Here is a 12693-nt window from a genome sequence, read left to right as displayed (position 1 = left end):
CAATGGAGTCGTAGGTTTAAAAGTTTAATTTTGTATGATTTTGACGATGTCGTTCGTTAAACTCAGATGTAACGACTATTTTACCGACGAATTCATTTCTTCGTATACGGTTCAATACAGTATATCGTTCTGGCTTCTAATTTGGTCTAACGTAAAGTAATTGCTGAAGTGATACTAACTCTGATGATAAAATCGGCGTTTATTGAGCCCTGGTCGGTGCACGAGAGCAATAAATAGAAATTCAACGCATGCTAGCTAAGTTACAGGAACTGATAAAGGTAGGCTTGTGGCATTACATGCTGTTATGAAACTTATGCTTACACTACAATGACATGAACGATTTGATGTTAGGGATTTATTAAATGATCATTCTGATACTTAACTCTTATATGTATTCCACATTATGTGCTCACGGCTAGAAAGACAGTCACAGTACACACCACTATTTTACCGACGAATTCATTTCTTCGTATACGGTTCAATACAGTATATCGTTCTGGCTTCTAATTTGGTCTCACGTAAAGTAATTGCTGAAGTGATACTAACTCTGATGATAAAATCGGCGTTTATTGAGCCCTGGCCGGTGCACGAGAGCAATAAATAGAAATTCAACGCATGCTAGCTAAGTTACTGGAACTGATAAAGGTAGGCTTGTGGCATTACATGCTGTTATGAAACTTATGCTTACACTACAATGACATGAACGATCTGATGTTAGGGATTTATTAAATGATCATTCTGGTACTTAACTCTTATATGTATTCCACATTATGTGCTCACGGCTAGAAAGACAGTCACAGTACACACCTAGACACCACACTCGAAAGGCTAACACATGCTTAAAGTGATGTATTGCATTCACGAATCATCAAAGACGTACAGGCCCTTATTTAGGTACTCTGAATGGAATTTCTTAAGGTAAGTGTTGTGAGGCTATTTTACTACTAATGATCGAGTCAGTTGCCATAATTTCCTTTTATTGTTTTCTGCCTTCACATAATTGTGTAATCAATTTCATCGAAATATAAGCGCTTATTCCACACTATCAGTGAGTTAGTATGTACTTATTTTTCAATAAACACACACTTTCACAGTCAGTGAAATGTGCATGTAACTTTTTCTTGGAATGAAAATAGTACTGGCAAAGTTCAAATAAACTGTGTGCTGGTAAAGAGCCATGCTACCTCTGTCCTAGACTTGATAAGTGGTTTATACGATGGAAATAGTATCTGCCTCTTCAAATTCCAACACCAACATTTTTATATGTTTTTCACAATCGTGTTTTGTGACACGCAGCAGTACAACTGGATATTCATTCTCATTTAGCTTGTCTTCTGTGACCATCCACTCATAAACTGAATGCTGGGCGCTATAGACATTCACAGAGAAGTTTCCAATCTGTTTCTCGAAAATGTGAACATGTTTCAAATCCACGGGGAGTGGATGGTACATAAGCAAAGATTAATTTCATTACATGGGGCAATATTTACACTCACATTGTGCGTCCTTATTTACAGAATACGCTCGTGCTAGAACTCATCAGTTATAACATGCATTACTTTTCACTTAACGCCTGTTACAGCAGTTTAGTTCTCGGTCCCTTTAGACAATTTCGTGTATAGTCCTGCACAAAATACTTTTTTTTATTCACGTTAACGTGTAGGTGAACTATTTCATTCAGTGGCTAGTTGGGATATGTTTCATGACTTGGGCATTAGTCGGCACTTCTTTCGCATGACGTGTTCTATGCTGGACGCTAAGACCACCACGAGGCAGTGGTGCGAAGCGCACCCAACAAGGGCTAAGGCAGTCACCGTCACCGAACAATGTGGAATTGGCAGAAAGGACTTCTGGCAAAGGAGCTGGCAGTTGGTTGTCGACCGCACATGGGTATTCCAGCCCGAACAGAACTGCTGTGACTTCTGCTGGATAATTAAGCTTCCTGTGTTTTGGAAAGGAAGGCTGCCCATCTTGTACTGGATTGCGACGTTACGGACGATATATGCTTACGGAACTGCGTGAAGAACTGAGTCTGCTCAACTGAATGATGCAATGAGAGACTTCGTGGGTGTGTTATGGGACTCCGTTAAATAGACGTTACAGCAGGGAGCATACCTTCCATTAGTTTTCTCATTTAGGCAGTGTAGAATCAACTCTGTATTTATAAACTGTACATGCAGGGGTACATGGCAAATGCAGCTTGTTACTGCGACCAGACTAACATTATGAATGTACACTCACTGACTGCATGCACAGCTTTGTGGACGGAGTTGACACTCATGGTTACTATGGCAGTAGTTACTAAGATACCGGAGGATTATTTAAAGTGCTTTGAAATCGTGGCCAATACATTGCAAGCTTATGTTAGGCGATGTTACGTACCGACCAAGGGACCGAATGAAACACATAACGTTATTGTATAAATGAGTCAGGCGCTGTTTGTCGCAAAGAATATAAAATATTTTGTTGGGCCAACCAGCTTAAATGCACATCAATCATTAATTAATTTTTTAAAATTTAGGGTATGTTAAACTGAATTGTATTCGTAAAAATTAAAAAGATAAGCCTTCTGTACTTAACTGTATCCATGTCCTGCTAGACACCATCCAGTGCTACAAACGTCTTCGGAGAGTAAACAGATGTGGCAGAAGGGTGTAGTGTTGCAAATTGAAATACGAAGTACTGCTTCAGCCCCCATCCCATGTGCAGGAAGATGAGCTCAGATATGAAATACAGCGGAGGGGTATGGAACCAGGGGAATGTGGAATAATTAATTCAGAAATTACTTGAAAATAAACCATTTACCATTTAGTTAGAGAATCAAGAGATAATTTTGACTGTTTCATTTATTCACATGGACCTTAGATGATAGGTAATAGAGAATTGTTGCAGGAATCGAATACCACTAGCAGTCAGTTAGGTGATTACAGGTGCGGATTGATCACTGTAAAGGTAGACTGAATGACTTAGCGAACGTGAGGGCAGGTGACATTCATGAGTTGCTGTTAAGCATTTCCGAAATTACACGGTGACTAAATGATGGTTCAACTAAACAAATACAAAGTGATTACAAGATTAATAGTGACAGTAATATTCAGATACAAGCAGGAAAGATCGTAAGAAGTGGTAAGGAAATTGGTTAGATTCATCAAGAGAAACAGACGGATGAAAAGATGTAGGTGCAGCATTGGATATGCTACAAGGAGAAGTGGATTGTATGTTTTCTGAACTATCCAATCCCTTACAGGAATAAGTAAATGTCTGTTATGATATATCAAGTGATTCAGTCGACCCCACGCGGGATTTTCTTTCCCGCTGATGTCGAAGGCGATCGCCAGACTTTGTGAGGATGTGCTGGTGCGACGGAGATGGATTAATTTGTGGAAAAATAAAAAATGAAATTAAAAATTCAAACTAAAAGTTAAGAAAGTACCTTCCATATATCCTCCTTTCATGGTTTATACTTTTCTCTTTTTTGGTAGAGGTCATTGAAGTCTTTCGTGATAGAGGCCAATGTCTGCGCTTGGGATTCTTCTTAAATTTTTAGGGCAAAAGTGGGGATGGCATCACGGTTTCTTATTTTTTATAGTTTCTGGTAATTTCATGAATGCGAGGAAATTGTCCGTATGCAAAAAAAAAAATTAGTAAAAAAAGTGGTCACGGTGCTGGACTGTCAATCCGGCGAACCGTGTTCAATCGTCCCTCGTCCCAAATTACTTACTACCTTTTTCTTTTCGCTGTTCGCAGGATCCAGAATTTTGTCTCTGTTGTGGTTTAACGTACTTTTGCAACAGTGGGGTGTAAGATAGGGACTTACAATGACAGCTGATTTTGCGCAACTACTCTATTATCACCCGGAAGGTAGTGGCTTTCGAATGGGAAACCCTACCGTTTAATAACAAGACGACAAGTCAAACGAATCTTCCACCGAAATCACGTCTGGTATGTGCAGCATAGTCCACACTCGTTTAAGTTCTTTTTTTCGTTTTTGTGAGACATAAATATGTGGTGTCTCACATTCTCTCACTATTCATCACATTTACCTACGACGATAACGTATTCTTACCACGTAACTCATGTTCTATATCTAGTGTATAGTATGACAACTGCTAAGCCTATAGAAAGAGAACAAACATTTCAATGACCAGACGGACAGTTCATAACGTTGTGAAAAGAAATGGCTCGAGGATTTTTGAACACGGTTCGTCCGCTTTGCAGTGCACCACCGTTACCTCTTAACGACGACGCCGCGACTGTTCGCCTTCTCTTGATTTTGCACTTGTTGGGCTGGGACCGTCACACTCTTTCCGTTCTCCTTATTTTTTTCACAGTACAGTACACCTTCTTCCTGTTTTCATGTTTCTTCAGTGGTCAGTTTTAGATGGACTACCCAAAGGGCCATCTTACCACTAAATCTGACGGGGGCGCGAAGCGGAGTCCCCCTTGTTATGTACTTTATTTCTGCAAACGTCACCACAGGAATTAACGACGACATTCTGAATTTCGTTTTGTGGAGGAATTTAAAGCATCAGTTTGGATAAAGCGGACTTTGAGTGCATGTGTGTGTGTGGATAGTACATAAAAACTTATACACCCAGTACAATACAATTATTCGAGATAATTCTGTATTAGAGAGCCTTATAGCACGCAGTTAGATGATCACAGTTACACCGCCACTCAGTAATTTAACAGTGGTACACACAAATACACAGACGCACAACTAACAACTTCACACTAATAACAGTAAGGACAATACGGAACAATATCATAATGTTAGTGATTACATCGGGTTTTATTAAAATAAGGTTTGGCCATATTAGTGTAAGTTTAAACTAAGAATGATTAAGTTTTGTTTTCTTAGCCAAATTGGTATCTCGAAATTGTAACTAGACAATGTAATGCCTTTTTACCCTCACATGGATTAATAGAATACAATATTAATTACTAATAGTAAACAAGTAGCTGAAACTGATAGCGCAGTTAAATGTAGTTGTGATCCATTGACTCCTCTGGAATTTACAGATTATCGACTACTGTGTTCGGAAGGACCTCATTGGTGGAATACATAATAGAATCGACTGATAATATTCCAGTGCGCCAGCCACTGTATCGTTTCCGTAGCCCTCTCCCCCCCTGCTCCTTCTTCTTCCCCCTCCCCCCTTCTCTACCCGCAAACACAGGTGAAAATTCTGCGACTACTGATAGAGGATTGTTAATCAAAAAGGCAATATACCCATCGCGGTCTCCGTACGTGTCACTGATATTCACTGTACTGAAATCCTGTTGGAAGCACAAACCTGTGGTAGATTACGCGGAGTTAAGTATAATGATCATTATACTGTCGGTGCCTCTACCTAATATGCATTCAAGTTTTGACTGGTTTCGTCCGCCGAAATAAAACGTGCGTTGAGGCAGTCACGCAGAAATCATGCTGACGGACAGGCTACTGCAAAATCTAAGGTTTTCGTGCCGTTTGTTAAAACTGTAACTGAAAGAATAGGGAGAATCTTGAAGAAACGGAACATTAGCGTAATTAACAAGCCCACCAGAAAGATACAGGAAAACCTTAAGCCTGCCAAGGACGCTCACAAACCATTGGAAAAAGCTGGAGTGTGTAGGATCCCATGCAGCCATGCAGATGTTTATGTGAGTACCACAAAATGAACTGTTTCTAAACGTTTAGAAGAGCACAAGGGGAATTGTAGAAGAGGAGAAACGGAACGATCAGCTGTTGCTGAGCATTCTTTCCAGCCAGGAACCACAATATTCGTTTCGAGGAGACGCAAGTACTAGCGGCCACATGCGGATATCACGAAAGGCTCTACAGGGAGGCAATCGAAATCGCTAAACACCCAAATAATTTCAACCGAAAGAAGGAGGGCGTGAAATTAAACGGTATATGGATGCCGGTGTTAAAGAAGATGTGTACCACACGTCCACTACTGGGTGATGGCAACGGCGATCGACGGCGACGGACAGCGGCCAATTGCACTGACGTTTTCAAAACATGTGACGTCACACCGCGGCTTGGGAGCGCGCGGACACGGAATTTAACGGCAGTCAGTAGCGAGCCGGTGGGTGTGTTGGTTCCATCGAGTTACGGACCCCCTTGAAGATGTCTCCCGCAGTCGGAGACGAAACGTTAGGAATTGACACATAATTCATCCACAGACTACGGCATAACAGGCCGGATACTTATAATGGACATGAAGACAGACTGTTCTACGATACAGTTTTAGACCATGTGTTGCCGCCGGAGGGGTGACCACTGATCTGAGGAATGCACAATCAAATGTGTAAGTACCTCCTCGAAAAAAAAAAGCGTACAGTTAGGCATGACGAGTTTTTTAGGAGATACGTCACCGGATTTGCTGAAAAACTGACCCCTTTAATGAATTGGGGGAAACCAACTAAATATGTGGTTGGATATGTGGTTGGGGAAAAAACAACAAAAAGCCTTCGAAGCATTAAATCATGCACTGAACATTCACCACCACCTGATGTCACCAAGCAGTTTCTGTTGCAGACAGATACTTCTATGGTGGGAGTGGGGGTGGTGCCATTACAGGAAGGTAAGGAAGGGAAGCAACGTATAGTGTACGCTTTAGGAAACCTGAGAAAGTTTACAAGTAATATTCAATGCATAAAGTCGAATCGTATGCAGTTCTTTTCGTCTTAGAAAAGTTCAGATTTTATTTGGAACACACTCACTTCCGTTTAGAGACTGGCAACCAGGCCTTGTGGTGGGTACTGAGAAAGCCACTTAGAACATATCACCAGATTAGCTCTGAATACGTTAGCCTTTAATTTTGAGGTAGTTAAAGTAACTGGAAGTGACGGTATAATTGCCGATTCCTTGAGAAGAATCTTTGAAGCCGCCATGGGGAAACGAACACCTGTCACACACCGTTAAACTAATTCTCATTGATAAAAAACAGCTATTCAAACACGTTAAGAACAATGAGGATATTGATAGTGACATTTGTGATATAAGGGAAAGCTTTTCTTTGGGTCATCAGTCTTCCAACTGATTAGATGCAGCCTGCTACGAAATCCTCTTTTGTGCCAACCTCTTCATCTCAGAGCAGCACTTGCTCCTTACGTCCTCAATTATGTGCTGAACGTATTCATACCTCTGTCTTCCTCTACAGTTTTCGCCCTCTACAGATCTCTCTAGTACCATGGAAGTCATTCCCTGATGTCTTAACAGAGTCCTATCATCCTGTCCCTTCTCCTTGTCAGTGTTTTCCACATATTCCTTTCCTCTCCGATTCTGCACAGAACCTCCTCATTCCTTATCTTATCAGTCCACCTAATTTTCAAGATTCGACTTTAGCACCACATCTCAAATGCTTCAATTATCTTCTGTTCAGGTATTCCCACAGTCCATTTTCACTAACATACAATGCTTTACTCCAAACGTACATTTTCAGTAATTTCTTCCTCAAATTAAGGGCTATGTTTGATACTGGTAGACTTTTCTTGGCCAGGAATGCCGTTTTTCACAGTGCTAGTCTGCTTTTGATATCCTGCTTGCGCCATTCGTCATTGGTTATTTTGCTGCCGACGTAGCAGAATTCCTTAACTCTATCTACTTTGTGACACATCAAACCTGACGTTAAGTTTATCGCTGTTCTCTATACCACTACTTCTCATTACTTTCGTCTTTTCTCGATTTACTCTTAATGCACACTCTGCACTCATTTGACTGTTTATCCATTCATCACATCAGCATATTATTAACATCCTTTCACATTAAATTTTTATTCCACTCCTCGAACTTTCTTTCATTTCCATCACTGTTTCTTCGATGCACAGATTGAACAATAGTGGCGAAAGACTACATCCCTGCCTTACACAATTTTTAATCCGAGCACTTGATTCTTGGTCGTCCACTCTTATTACTCCCTCTTGGCTGTTGTACATACTTAATATTACCCGCCTCTCCATATAGCTCACTCCTGTTTTCTCATAATTTCAAATACCCTGCACCATTTTACATAATCGAATTCTTTTCGCATGCCAACAATTCTTATGAACGTGTGTTGAGTTTCCTTTAGCCCTGCTTCCATTATCAAAAGGCCACTTCAGAATTGCCTGTCTGGTGTCTTCATCTTTTCTCAAGCCACACTGATAGTCATTTCACACGCCCTCAATTTTCTTTTCCATTCTTCTGTATATTATTATTGTCAGCAACTTGCATGCATGAGCTGTTAAGCTGACTGTGCGATAAATCTCGCACATGTCAGCTCTTGCAGTCTTCAGAATTGTGTGGATGGTAGTTTTCAGAAAATCAGATCGTATATTGCTAGACTCATACGTTGTACACACTAACTTCAATAGTAGTTCTGTTGCCATTTCCCCTAGTGATTTCAGGTATTATGATGGAATGTTATCTACCCCTTCTACCTTATTTGATTTTATCCTCCAAAGCTCTCTTAAATTCTGATTCTAATACTAGATTCCCTATCTCTTCTAATTCGATTTCAGTTTCCTCTTCTATCACGTCAGATTTTCCCCCGTCATACGGGCTTTCTGTGTACTTTTTCCACCTATCTGCGCTCTAACATCTGCATTTCACGGTGGAATTCGCGTTGTACACTTGGTTGTTAACATCCTTCGTTCTAATTTCATTGAAGGTTTTTTACAATTTCCTATAGGTTGGGTGAGTCTGTAGTGATCCCAGCTCCACACTAACCAGTCGGCAACGTCGCGAACGGCCAACGCCAGAATACTGCACTCTCCAGTGGGCGTGCAGTCAGCTGCCTACCGTGGCGCGAGCATCTGAGTGTGTGCGGTTGTCTGAAGTGTGCTACCTGTAGTAACCGTGTTAATGCTATTGTCGATCAGCTTGTATTGTAGACGGTCCAGGAAATAAAGTATCAGTGCCTTAAAGTACTACTTCTTGCGGGATTACTACGTTGTATGGTTTAACGTTTCTACCTTTCATAGCACCCCTGGTAAACAGATAGCGACTCTGATTAGTAATAAGGCGGCCAGCGCTTAAAATTTTGATTAATAATCAGCATTGGGGGGCCGAAGACTTCTAGCATAAGAAGTCACTCTCATCCTGCCAAAAGCATTGTCAAAGAGGGCGGAGGAGTGGAAAGATACCTACAAGTCCTTCTGAAACTCATTTCTTTTCCGATTTCTTTACATTTTTCATCCCGCCGTTTCGTCTTAGCTTCCCTGCACTTCCTGTTTGTTTCATTCCTCAACACTTCTTTTTCCTGAATTTCACTGAATACTTTAATACTTCCGTATTTCATAGATCAAACGAAGTATTCCTTTTGTTACCCACGATTTATTCGCAGTTACCTCCTTTGTGCCTATGATTTTCTTTCCAGCTTCTGCGATTACTCCTATTCTCTAAAATCCTCTTCAACTCTACTGTCTATAGAGCTGTTCCTTATTGCTGTATCTATAGGCATAGAGAACTTCAAGTGCATCTCGTCATTTCTTGATACCTCGGTAACCCACATCTTTGTGTATTGATTCTTCCTCTCTGATCTTCTTCTGCCTAATCTTAATCACTACTAGATTGTAATATGAGGCTATATCTGTTCTTAATCACGCTTTACAATCCAGTATCTGTTTTCAGGATCACTATCTGACCATGATGTAATCTAACTGAAATCTTCCCGTATCAAAGGGAATTTTCATAGTATAACTTCTCCTGTAGTGATTCTTGAACAGAGTAACCGCTATTTCTAGTTGAAATTTATCAAACAATTCAATCAGTTTTTCTCATCTCTCATATCTTATTCCAAGCCCATTTACTCATATAATCTTGGATTCTAGTCCTTTCCAGTACAACTGCATTCGAGTCCCGCATGACTATTAGATTTTAGTCTTTCCTTACATACGGTATTAGTCTCTTAATATCCTGACACACTTTCTCTGGCTCTTCATCTTCTGCTTGCAACATTGGCATGTATACCTGAACTACCGTTGTCGGTATTGATTTGCTGTTCAAAAAAATTTTCAAGTGTGTATAAAATCTTATGGGCTTAACTACTAATATCATCAGTCCTTAAGCTTACACACTACTTAACCTAAATTATCTTAAGGACACACACACACACACACACACACACACACACACACGCACACACACACACACACACACACACACACACACACACACACAAACTCACCCATGCCCGAGGAAGGACTCGAACCTCCACAGGGATCAGCCTCACAGTCCATGAATGCAACGCCTTAGACCGCTCGTCCGAATTGCTGTCGATTCTGATAAGAACAACCCTATCACTGAACTGTTCACAGTAACGCTCTCTGCCTTACCTTCTTATTCATACCGAATTCTGCTCCTGTTATACCATTTTCTGATGCTGTTGATATAGCCCTATATTCATCTGAAGAGAAATCCTTGTCTTCTTTCCACTTCATTTCATTGTTCCCCACTATATCTACATTGACACTTTGTATCTACCTTCTCTGCTTGTCTAGCTCCCCTACCGCATTCGAGCTTCTGACATTCCACGGCCCAATTCGTAGAACGCTATCCTATCGTTGGTTACTGAATATTTTTCTCGTGCTCATATCCCCCTTGCTAATCCCCTCCTGGAGATCTGGATGGGGAAGTATTTTGTAATCTTTTTACTATGGAGAGATCAGAATGACACCTTTAGAGCTACAGCCCACATGTCCATTGAATGATGTTATGTGTCTTTAATGCAGTGGCTTCCATTGCCTTCTGCATCCTCATGCCGTTCATCATTGCTGATTCTTCCGCCTTTTAGGGCAGTTTCCCACTCCATGGACAAGAGAGTGCCCTGAACCTCTTTCCGCTCCTCCGCTCTCTTTGACAATGCTTCTGGCACAATGAGAGTGACTTCTTATGCCACAAGTCTTCGGCCTCCAATGCTCATTATTAATCAAAATTTAAGCGCTGGTGGCTTTATTACTAATCGGAGTTGCTACCTTTTGACCAGGGGTGCTATGAAAGGTAGAAAATTTTAAACCCTACAACGTAGTAATCCCCCAAGAAGTAGTACCACACATATTCCAATATTATCGTAAGTCTCCGTTGTGAGGTATTTAGTAATATTTAAGACTAGAAATAAAATACGCGACAACATCACATGGCAAAAAATGGATGCTGACATTAAGAAAAGACAAAAATCTATATAGTTCCAGATACCTTTTCAAGCGTCAAACATCAATGATTGTGTCAATTCAGAATTCGCGCTGGGTCTGCTGTTTACCAGGCAGATGTCCTAACCACTTTGCTAAGGTGGCCCAGTGGCTGTGTGCAGCTGCAAGGACTAAAGTAGCTCTGGTCCTTCCTGAGTCCAAATTCCCATTCACGCCTTAGCCCATCTGTTCGAGTTTAGAGGGAATACCAAGTGGGTTGTGGTGTGAATGGAAATTTGCATTGAGGAGAGAGGTGTGGGTCGTTCATGCAGTTGCGTAAAGGCAGTGTGACAGGGTGCTGTAGTTGTCGGCGCACCTGCCTCGTGAGCAGAAGAATCCGACCATGGTGCTAATTTTCATTTGTAGCTTCAGCCTGCATATCTATACATAATTTTCTGTGCAGAAAATAAGATAGCAGCACAGAATAACACATTATGGTTGATAGCATCTTTTAATCTCCTGTAAATGTGTTTCACCAGCTTTATCCCAAATTCCCTAATTTATAGGACCTTTAGCTAAATCTTTGAAAGAAATTGTGGTATCTTGTTTTGCATGGACGCATTTTGACGTTTCATATATTTCTTGCACTTCAGGGGCAGCTACTACAGGTCCAACTATGCACGTGGACCAAAACATATTCACAATGTGTGGTTCTACCAGAACGCTAGTTAAAAACTACTTTGGAAGCATTTATCAATATCTGTGCAGACCTAATCAGTTTGCATAATACAACACAATAAGAACCAAATGCGTCATATGCAGAAAAGAGTTTTGCCCTCAAGAGCTCAGCATTCGTTCACTGGGTAAGGGCTTGGCGATCTCAGGGTTCCTGGTCTGGGGACTGCTAAGCGCCTCCAGTCACCATCATAACTGGGTATACTTCAGCAACCACTGTATGGCGCTGTGGTGGAATGTTGTGTGATCATGTAATAGGGATTTTGGCTAGATTATCTTCACCCTGAGGGTGGTAAAAACCTCTAAAAAACTCTCATGATATGCTGCATGGCTATGAGAGCATGGCTGTTGAGGTGGAACTGTCGATAGCGATCAACCTCTGGGAAACGGCTGCCTCACAGTTGTATTAGGCTTATCCAGGCAAGCAGGGTTCTGTGTGGGTGGACCAACAGTTCCCTAGCTGCAAGTAGGACCGAGATGGAATTCTTGAAATTTTCTCCTGATCATCTCAGCAACCACTCTGTCAAGAGAGCGCCTGTAGCCAGTCCTCAGAACTCAGGAATAAATTCAAAGCGTTTGTTCTAAGTAACAGAACACAAGCTGCTGGCTAAATGTGTTTTAACAGCTCTGAAAAAGTGTCATCTCTATATATTGTAAAACGTTTAGAGGGTTTGCTCACAGATAAAAATTTGCCAAACGAGTGTGCAAAGTGCCGTCACTGATAGAAACTTTTAGTTCCCAATAAGTAAAGAACATTGAGAAAACGCACAGCCATAAAGAGCTAAACAACACTTTAAACTACGAAAGAGGTGTAGTGACGTTCAGAGATCTCGTGGACATCCCCAAAGAAGAGCAGACGTT

Source organism: Schistocerca gregaria, chromosome 5 (assembly GCF_023897955.1).
Source record: "Schistocerca gregaria isolate iqSchGreg1 chromosome 5, iqSchGreg1.2, whole genome shotgun sequence".
Classification (NCBI taxonomy): domain Eukaryota; kingdom Metazoa; phylum Arthropoda; class Insecta; order Orthoptera; family Acrididae; genus Schistocerca; species Schistocerca gregaria.
The sequence above is the reverse complement of the archived record's forward strand: the minus strand, read 5'-3'. Positions refer to the sequence as shown.